This window comes from Chiloscyllium plagiosum, unplaced genomic scaffold, assembly GCF_037043375.1.
Source record: "Chiloscyllium plagiosum isolate Xiang-an unplaced genomic scaffold, Cpla_swu_hap1 HiC_scaffold_35, whole genome shotgun sequence".
In the NCBI taxonomy this organism is placed as follows: Eukaryota; Metazoa; Chordata; class Chondrichthyes; order Orectolobiformes; family Hemiscylliidae; genus Chiloscyllium; species Chiloscyllium plagiosum.
Window position 1 is genome coordinate 31,388,745 of NW_028270173.1, and position 9,856 is coordinate 31,398,600.

The following is a 9,856-nucleotide window of genomic DNA, read 5'->3' on the forward strand; positions in this document are numbered from 1 at the left end:
GGCTGAGGGGGTGACCTTATGGAGGTTATAAAATCACGAGAGGCATGGATAAGGTGAGGAGGCAATGTCTCTTCCCAGGATAGGGGAGTCCAAAACAAGAGAGCATAGGTTTAAGGTGAGAGGGGAAAGACTCGAGGGATCTAAAGACAATAGACAATAAGTGCAGGAGTAGGCCATTCAGCCCTTTGAGCCTGCACCGCCATTCAATATAATCATGGCTGATCATTCCTAATCAGTATCCTGTTCCTGCCTTATCTCCATAACCCTTGATTCCACTAACTTTGAGAGCTCTATCCAACTCCTTCTAAAATGAATCCAGAGAGTGGGCCTCCACTGCCCTCTGGGGCAGAGCATTCCACACAGCCACCACTCTCTGGGTGAAGAAGTTTCTCCTGAGCTCTGTCCTAAATGGTCTACCCCGTATTTTTAAGCTGTGTCCTCTGGTTCGGTACTCACCCATCAGTGGAAATATGTTTCCTACTGCCAGAGTGTCCAATCCTTTCATAATCTTATACGTCTCAATCAGATCCCCTCTCAATCTTCGAAACTCAAGGGTACACAAGCCCAGTCGCTTCAGTCTTTCAGTGTAAGGTAGTCCCGCCATTCCAGGAATTGACCTCGTGAACCTACACTGCACTCCCTCAATAGCCAGAATGTCTTTTCTCAAATTTGGAGACCAGAACTGCACACAGTACTCCAGGTGTGGTCTCACCAGGGCCCTGTACAGCTGCAGAAGCACCTCTTTGCTTCTATACTCAATTCCTCTTGTTATGAAGGCCAGCATGCTATTAGCCTTCTTCACTACCTGCTGTACCTGCATGCTTGCCTTCATTGACTGGTGTACAAGAACACCCAGATCTCTCTGTACTGCCCCTTTACATAAATTGATTCCATTGAGGGAGTAGTCTGCCTTCCTGTTCTTGCTACTAAAGTGGATAACCATACATTTATCCACATTAAACTGCATCTGCCATGCATCTGCCCACTCACCTAACTTGTCCAGGTCACCCTGTAATCTCCTAACATCCTCATCACTTTACACCCTGCCACCCAGCTTTGTATCATCAGCAAATTTGCGAATGTTATTGCTGATACCATCTTCTATATCATTAACATATATTGTAAAAAGCTGCGGTCCCAGCACGGATCCCTGCGGTACCCCACTGGTCACTGCCTGCCATTCCGAAATGGAGCCGTTTATCACTACCCTTTGTTTCCTATTAGCCAACCAATTTTCAATCCAATCTAGTACTTTGCCCCCAATATAATGCACCCTAATTTTACTCACTAACCTCCTGTGTGGGACTTTATCAAAAGCTTTCTGAAAGTCCAGGTACACTACATCTACTGGATTTCTTCATAGTTACATCCTCAAAAAATTCAAGAAGATTAGTCAAGCATGATTTCCCCTTCATAAAGCCATGCTGACTCTGTCCTATCCTGTTACTACTATCCAGATGTGCAGTAATTTCATCCTTTACAATAGACTCCAGCATCTTTCCCACCACTGAGGTCAGACTAACTGGTCTATAATTTCCTGCTTTCTCTCGCCCACCTTTCTTAAAAAGTGGTATAACATTAGCCACCCTCCAATCCTCAGGAACCGACCCCGAATCTATCGAACTCTGGAAAATAATCACCAACGCATCCACGATTTTCCGAGCCACCTCCTTCAGTACCCTGGGATGTAGACCATCAGGCCCCGGAGACTTATCAATCTTCAGACCCAACAGTCTCTCCAACACCAAATACTGGCAACTTTTTCACGCAGAGGGTGGTGTGTGTATGGAATGAGCTGCCAGAGGAAGTGGTGGAGGTTGGTACAACTGCAACATTTAAAAGGCATCTGGGATGGGTATGAATAAGAGGGGTTTGGTGGGGTATGGGCAAGTACTGGCAAATGAGACTAGATTAATTTCAGATATCTCTGGTCGGCATGGACGAGTTAGACTAAAGGGTCTGTTTCAATGCTGTATAACTTGGAGCAGAGATCCAAGTCTAGATCTGCACAGAGATATGTGCAGATTCAACACAGAACATTGTCATAGAATTGACTAAAGGAAATAAAGCAGTAGCACTAAACCTGGGCCTCAGGTGCAGAATCATTCTGTACCAGGATGACAGCACATTTCTGCACAGTTTTAGTTATAATCTAAACCTGGCCTTGAGGAAAATCACCTCAGACTTTCACATTTGCTCATTGAGTGGAGGAATTGTATGAACCTTATTTAATTTAGTTCAATTTTAGAAAACTGGAAGTATAAAGATAGATACAAAATATCTCAAACTGACAGCAATGTTTTCAGAAAATGATGCCAGCATATTTAATTAATTTTTATTTCAGACTTGTTTGTTTCCATTTAATTTTAAGACTGCTGTGTCTCATTGGTCATTGTGGTGTGCCAGCCATAGCTTTATTCCATATCAATTTCCTCTCCCTCACTGACAATTGAAGTTTCAGTTCAACATTAGGTTGTGATAAATCATGTAACAAAATTAACGTCCTATTGTTAATGCCTGTGTCTTTGGATTCGGCTATTATTTGTGCATTAGATGTTTTTTGTTACCATGTGAGTAGACAAGACCCTTTAAGGCAGCTGTAGACATTTCACGGCCTACAGCATTGTCAATGAGCAATGACTGGTCAGGACTGCTTACAGAACCTAATCTGGGATTTAAATTAAGGGACTAGAACCAGGTGATGATAATGGATTTCAGAGTTGGAAACTGTGTACATTTTTCATTTTAAATATTGAATACTGAATAAATGAATTTCCAGTTGATAATTGTATTAGCCCTGAATCGCAAAATCAGAATGAATTGACAGGATCACTTGGTTTTATTCCTTTACACATTGTCAGTGACCTGCCTCATTGCCTCATGGGTAATTTGAAACATGGCCGCATTGACTCGTTGCGAACTAAAGAATGGAAAGATCCCTTACTGGCCAGTGGAAGGAATTCTGCTTGTGATTGAGGAATAGAGGTATGTATAGTAGATGGGACTTCCAAAAGGTGGGAGGTGGTCATAGCTGACTGTGAATGGGTAGATGAACAAATAAAAGGGCCATGTGAAACAGTGTAAGGCGACTAAGGCTGAGGAATATACAAACAGGGTTAAAGCAACAACGCTGTGAAATAAAGAACTTAGATTCTACTCGGAATCCCCAGCCTATGTCTGGCATACAGACCCTATTTAAGGATGGGGATGACACTGATAGGGATGAGGATGGGGATTTTATTCCTGGATACCTACTGAGCCCCTAACATCTGATAGATCCCACCACCTCCCACCCCCCGCCTTATTACAAACCTTTCCTTCTTTTGAAAATGAAGCGTCCTGCCTTCATCACCGATATCATGGGGATGAGTGGCCTGTACCATCCTAAACCAGGGGCCTTCCTGGGAATCAGAGTAATGTTAATGAGGCATGCCCCTGACCACAAGAACAAACCAGCCCACTTTGCTCACTATGTCCAAGGGTGATACAGATATAAACACAGTGAGATTCTGGGAGCAGCCTGAATACGAATGGCTTGTGTTATAGGACTGAAATAAGTGGCCATCTGTCTGATGGAAGTGGTATAAAGCCCACAATTGAAAAAATAATCAAGGAGCTGATGCACCTTTGTTTAACCCTATGCTTTCACAATGTTTTCCTCCTGATGTCACTGACATGATCCGGACACACAATATGAACTAGTCCAGGATTTTCCAGTCGCCAATGAGACAAATGGTGGTTTTCTATTGGGATGGCCAGAACCAGACTGAACCACGATGCAAGTTACAGGTAAAACCGATTATATCCAGCAACCTCGCGATCCCAAATGCTGTGTGCCCAGCCCTGACAGGGTTAATTGGGTTCAGGATACTCACTGGGAGTTGCATCTACCTCAGATGCCCACCCAGTGACCACAGCTGAACAACCCTTTCCCAAGGGGACCCTGCAAATGGGGATAGACAGGCCCCAGTGCTACACCTTTGAGGCTGGGAACAAGACAGTGAAATCCCCCAGGGACAAATGGCAGGCCCTTGCTTTAACTGTGGAAATATGGCCACGAGGGAATGATGTGTCCTTAATGTTACTTGGAGCAAATGCAGGGATTGACATGCTTGCATCCTGGCAAAAGGAAAATCTGTGAATATATACTGACTCCTCATTGTGCTTTTGGGGTGACCCATGATTACAGAGTCTTGTGGGAACATAAAGGATTGTTAACACCCACGGGATGGCGTTATAGTAATGCTGTTTTGTCCAATCAGTCTGGCTGTTATTAAGATGTTCGATTCACACTGAGGCAACTGATACAGTTTCCAAAGCAATGAGCAGATAGATGCTGCAGCCCAGCATGCAGCCTTACACCCCAAACCTCTGGTCCCATTGGGTCCCCAGCAACACCCAGACAGAGACAATATAGGGACAGGTATGCCAGACCTGGGTAAGGTACAGGAATCACAGGGGAAGGCCCCTGCTGGACAGCACAAACTGTGGACTCAAATAGAGTACTCCCTCGATACTCAAACCAAAATGTGGGCGACTCCTGCTGGACAAGTTTGTGTTCCTTCTTTGCTGCTGCCTATTGTAGTTGATTATGTGCATATTTGTACACACTTGGGCAAGGAGGGAATGGTTAATACTCTATTACAAACACGGGAGCACCCAGATTTCCAGAGAGCAGCCAGGAAAAGAGCTGACGCGTTGTTTAATTTGTAAACCAACGAGACGCACGCTGTAAGAGGGATGCCCTGTGGTTGTTAACCCCTTCCTTGCCTGGTGGGCCTTTTTCCTTGTCTACAACTTGCTTTTCTAGAATCACCTTGTGCACATTGTTCTGAATATTGTCTAATAACAGTGGATGTATTTAGGAGATAAATCAAAACTATCCCAATGACTGATTCAGCTGCCACTACAGTGTTGGACAAGTGGGAAATATTTGCATCAGTTAACCAAAACTCTTCAAAGTTTCCATTCACAGGTACACCAGGCCTGGGAATTAGGCCCGGGGCAAATTGGAGCCTGGGTGGAAAGGCCCGTTCCTAGTCCTGCTGGTCACCCGTTCAGCAGTCAAGGTCAAGGGGAGGCCGTATGGACACAGGGGACGCAGTGCAAGGGAGGACCACCCCAAGGAGAACATCTCCTGATTCCTGCTGCATTACCTGGAAAACCCACTGCCGCAGGTGTCCCCAACTGATTGTTTTTGCAGTTATTATATTGGTTTTGCTTGTTTTTCTGATGTCGCTCTTATCTGACTGGGGTACTCGGTATAACCTGGTGGCCTCGACTAAGATAGAATTGCATTTTAATGCCTTTCTTTATTTGACATATCTTTCCACACAGTAGGTCAGCCACTCTGGCTGCTGGGTTTGTGCTCACGTTCCTTTCCATTCTAAAGGTGGGATTCCCTTGAGGGCCGTACCTTTTAATGACTCGGACGCTGCTGAATGGTGGTTGCATCAACGTCGTTCTGCTGCTGTCACGACCTTTCACATCTCTCCGACCTTCCTGAATCTGATAGGGGCCCCCTCCACTTATGGGGACAACACCCCCCTCTGGTGGCAATCAGCGGGATGCAGGATAGACACGTTTGGAGGGTGGTTCCAGCCTCGCTATAATCTATCACAGACAACCCCCCAACCGTCTCTGTTCCTCAACAATGTCACATCCACGACCACACCCCTCAGACCTAAGAGGCATCTCTTTCATGCAGAGGGTGGTATGTGTATGGAATAAGCTGCCAGAGGAAGTGGTGGAGGCTGGTACAATTACTCCATCTGCCACTTAGCCTATTGGCCTATCTGATCAAGATCCCATTATAATCCGCGGTAACCTTCTTCGCTGCCCACTACATCTCCAATTTTGGTGTCATCTGCAAACTTACTAATTATACCTCTTTTGCTCACATCCAAATCATTTATATAAATGATGAAAAGTAGTGGGCCCAGCACCGGTCCTTGTGGCACTCCACTGGTCACAATCCTCCAATCTGAATAACACCCACCATCACCACCCTCTGTCTTCTACCTTTGAGCCAGTTCTGTATCCAAATGGCTAGTTCTCCCTGTATTCTTTGAGATGTAACCAGTCTCCCATGGGGAACTTGTCAAACGCCTTACTGATCACATCAATCCTCTTTCTTACAGCTTCAAAAAACTCAGTCAAGTCTGTGAGATATGATTTCCCACACACAAAGCCATGTTGACTATCCCTAATGGATATCCTGTCAATCAGGATTCCCTCCAACAACTTGCCCATCACTGACGTCAGGCTCACTGCTCTTTAGTTCCCTGGCTTATCTTTACCTCCTTTCTTAAACAGGGACACCTTCCTATGTCATTGGTTCCAATGTGTACAATGACCACCTGTGGTCCCAATCCCTCTTGAGAACACTCTGCACCCTCTCTGAGACATCCTTGATCCTGGCAACAGGGAAGCAATACACCATTGGGATTTTCACTGCTGGCCACAGAAACATCTGTCTGTACCTCAGACTATGGAGTCCCCTAATACAATTGATCTCTTGGAACCCAACGTACCCCTTATTGCATTAGAGCCATTTTCAATACCAGAAACTTGACTGTTTGTGCTACATTCCCCTGAGAATCCACCACCCGCTACATTTTTCAAACCAGCAGATAAAAACTCTACTATTCGGACATATTCCTGTGGGGATGACTAATTACTATTGTTACCAGTGGTAGGAATCCCTTCAAAGCCAGGTTTAGTGGTCACTATCAAACTGAGGCAAAGTGGAGTCAAGTAAACCATCTGCATAGAAAAAAGCTGTATCAGGTATGTCACATGAATATATTGAAACCTGACTAAAATAGTGATTGGGAACTGGAGAAACAGATATTAGTTACTGCCCCGCAGAGTGAGGAACCAAATCCAGATGTCATAGAGCTTGATGTGGCTCAAACTAGATTAAATAATGAGGAAGTCCTAGAGGAGTGGGATAGGTTAGTGAGCTAACTGTCTCAGGAGCAAAGAATGCAGCTGGAAAAACACAGCATGTCAGGCAGCATCCGAGGGACAGGAGCAGGCTGAGACAACGGGTCAGCCGGTGTAGTCAGGCTTGTATATCTTGGGTAGGGGGTAGAACAGGTGGGTGCGACATTCCCAAACTATGAGATTGGAAGCTGTTAAGGAACGCCATACTGCCTGGTTCGACCTCGTACCCAAGATCCTCAAGCCTGACTACCCCGGCCTGAAGATCTCAACCCCCCCCCCCCGTGCCAGGAGGGGTCTCTCGGTTCTGCGATCGGTCAAATAATCGACAGGAATACGGTCTGCTTCAGCAAGATTTCACAGTTTATGACGACGCCAGGCACAGGTTTGTGCAGCAATACAGAGGTTAAAAGCTTCTGTGTTCCTTGGAGAACCTGCGCAATTTCACTTGGAACAAAGGCAAGTTTTGCATGTTCTTAAGAAATAGTACAGCCTTAATCGCAGAGTGAATCCAATCGAGTGTAATAAAATGACATAACAGACAGCAGGGTAACCCAATGATATTTCCTGGGAAATAAAGTTGTTTACCACACATTCTCTTCCCACCTGCATTTCAAGGTTAGCTGGGATGGTTAGTAATGTCCTATCTAGCTTAGTTAATTCCATACTGTGAAGTATCCATTTTTCTGCTTAATCTTTGATTCAGTTCGCTCAACAAGGCAGGAATGCAGCCTTTAGCCGGAAGCCATTTTAAACATAGTGTTAATTTGCAGCCTGAAACCATTTTGTTATGTTACTTTGCATTGAGAAGCCATTTTGTGGTTAACAAAAGCACACATAAGATGGTTACTCCTGACAACAGCCTAAATCCAGCTTTTAGATCCTCATCTCCCCACTTTGGTCATTCCATGACCACATCATAGGATGTGAGGGCATGGGTTAGATTAGTCCAATTGAACAGAAGCCAAAGACTGCCATATTTCCTCCTCCTCCAGGGAGGAAATAGGGGCAGGCAATGACACCTCCTCATGTTCCCCATGAATGGAGCAGAAGCATTTTAGCAAGAATACAATTGACAATAGCAATACCAACAAAAAGACCAACTAAACCAATAACAACATACATAGCCATATTGATCAGCCAGTTGTACCATGAGCCGAAACCCCAATCTCCCCATCCCGCACCTTCAGTCATTTGGCTGACAAAGTGCGGATGTTATCTACATGGTTGGTAATATTTTCGATGAGGTCAGTGACCCCCCATAATGCATTTGCCTTTGACTACGGCAGAAACTCCACCTTCCTTTGCCAGTGTGTAATCGAGGGCGGTACCGGTTTTGTTGGGAAAATAGGCGCAATTCTGAAAGCATGTGCCTAATTCCTGCCAGGGCAGCGGCTGTCTCGTTACCCAAGAGGGTGAGACCGCAAATGAGATAATTTCGATTTTGATGGCTGATGATGCCTGCAGACCCCCCCTCAGGTAAAGGTACTAAGGAATGCACACCCTAGAGAGTCAGTCTCAGTGGAGCTCAAAGTCTGAGCATTCCTCCAATGTGCGCACAACTCAGGTGAGACTGAACATTTAACAGGGAAATCCCGATCCCATTCCCAAGTAATTGGACAGGGAACTGTAGTCGGAAAACGTGTCCCGACAGCTCCAGCATGGGGAGGACCGATTTCATTAAGGCCAAGGAAGCTAGTTGCCGAAATGTGACTGAGAAAACAATAAGTGGGTTTAGTATCGATAATGGAAGGAACTTCCCAGTAAGAAGCAGGCCTGTCTTTGTCACTTCCTGGAACATATGGGTAGTCCACAGCTACAAAGTACGGCTGTCCTGAGCACTTGGGGTGAAAGCTGTTCAATAGAAAGAGGTGGGTCTTTCAGTAAGAGATGCGGTTAATGTCCCAGAATGGTTCCTTCCATCTCACAATTGGGAAGATGGGGCTGCCACTAGGGGTCTCATAATAAAGGTGGATGCTATTACCCATTCCACAAAGGGCCTGAATCCCAGTGATAACAGAGACACACTCCACCTCAAGGCAAACGTATGAGATGCGAGGTCCTTCAGGGGAGCAGAGGTGTCTGGTACATTTGATCATTGCACAGGGGATAGTCTTAGTCACAGTTATGTAAGTGCACCCCCATCCCTTACCATTGTAGCAATTCGGATAGGCTACTCAGGATTTATTGGGGGAAGTCCATAAGCAACTGGCAGGTGGAGATAAGTAATATTCAAAAGAAATATTATGTCCAGTAAACACTTTAGAAGCGTACCATACTCCTCCGTTGAGATTCGGGAGGGGGAAATGGGTCAAGGTGTCTTTTGCTGAAGTTAGAGCATAACAAACCACTTCAGCCCTACCAAATATTCTGTTGTGACTTTGAAAAAGCAAACTGTTTGTGAATGATAACATTTCCGGTTTTTCCCCTTTTGCAGCGTGACCTATTTGATGGGGGACAAGGCTCACCAGGGTCACCCACAGCACAACTGAAATCAAACTGGCACACAACACCTTCACAGAGTAAAGACCATTGAGACTTGTTCTGTAAATGATTATCTGATCTTGATGTAGATGACCACTGCAGCAGTCATTCTTGGGAACGTCCCACGCATCGAAGGAATCAGTCTCTTGGCACACAAGGACATCTTGGCATAGATGGTACACAGTCTCTGGTTGCTCAGGGTCGCATGGGTAGACAGTCCCTTCTTGTGCAGCATTGCTGGCGATGGCAAGCCCATATCGCAGGGTAAGCTTGATCTTGACTGTAGTGGTCATTTCTGAATCAAGGATTAGGATATCTAAAACAGAAGGAGAATTACTATTCAAAAGAGACAGCTTTATCTTCATCTGTTTCTGGTTGCTCTCTCTCAGTTCCCTTTCACTCCCATCATCTCCATCTTCCCCTTTGG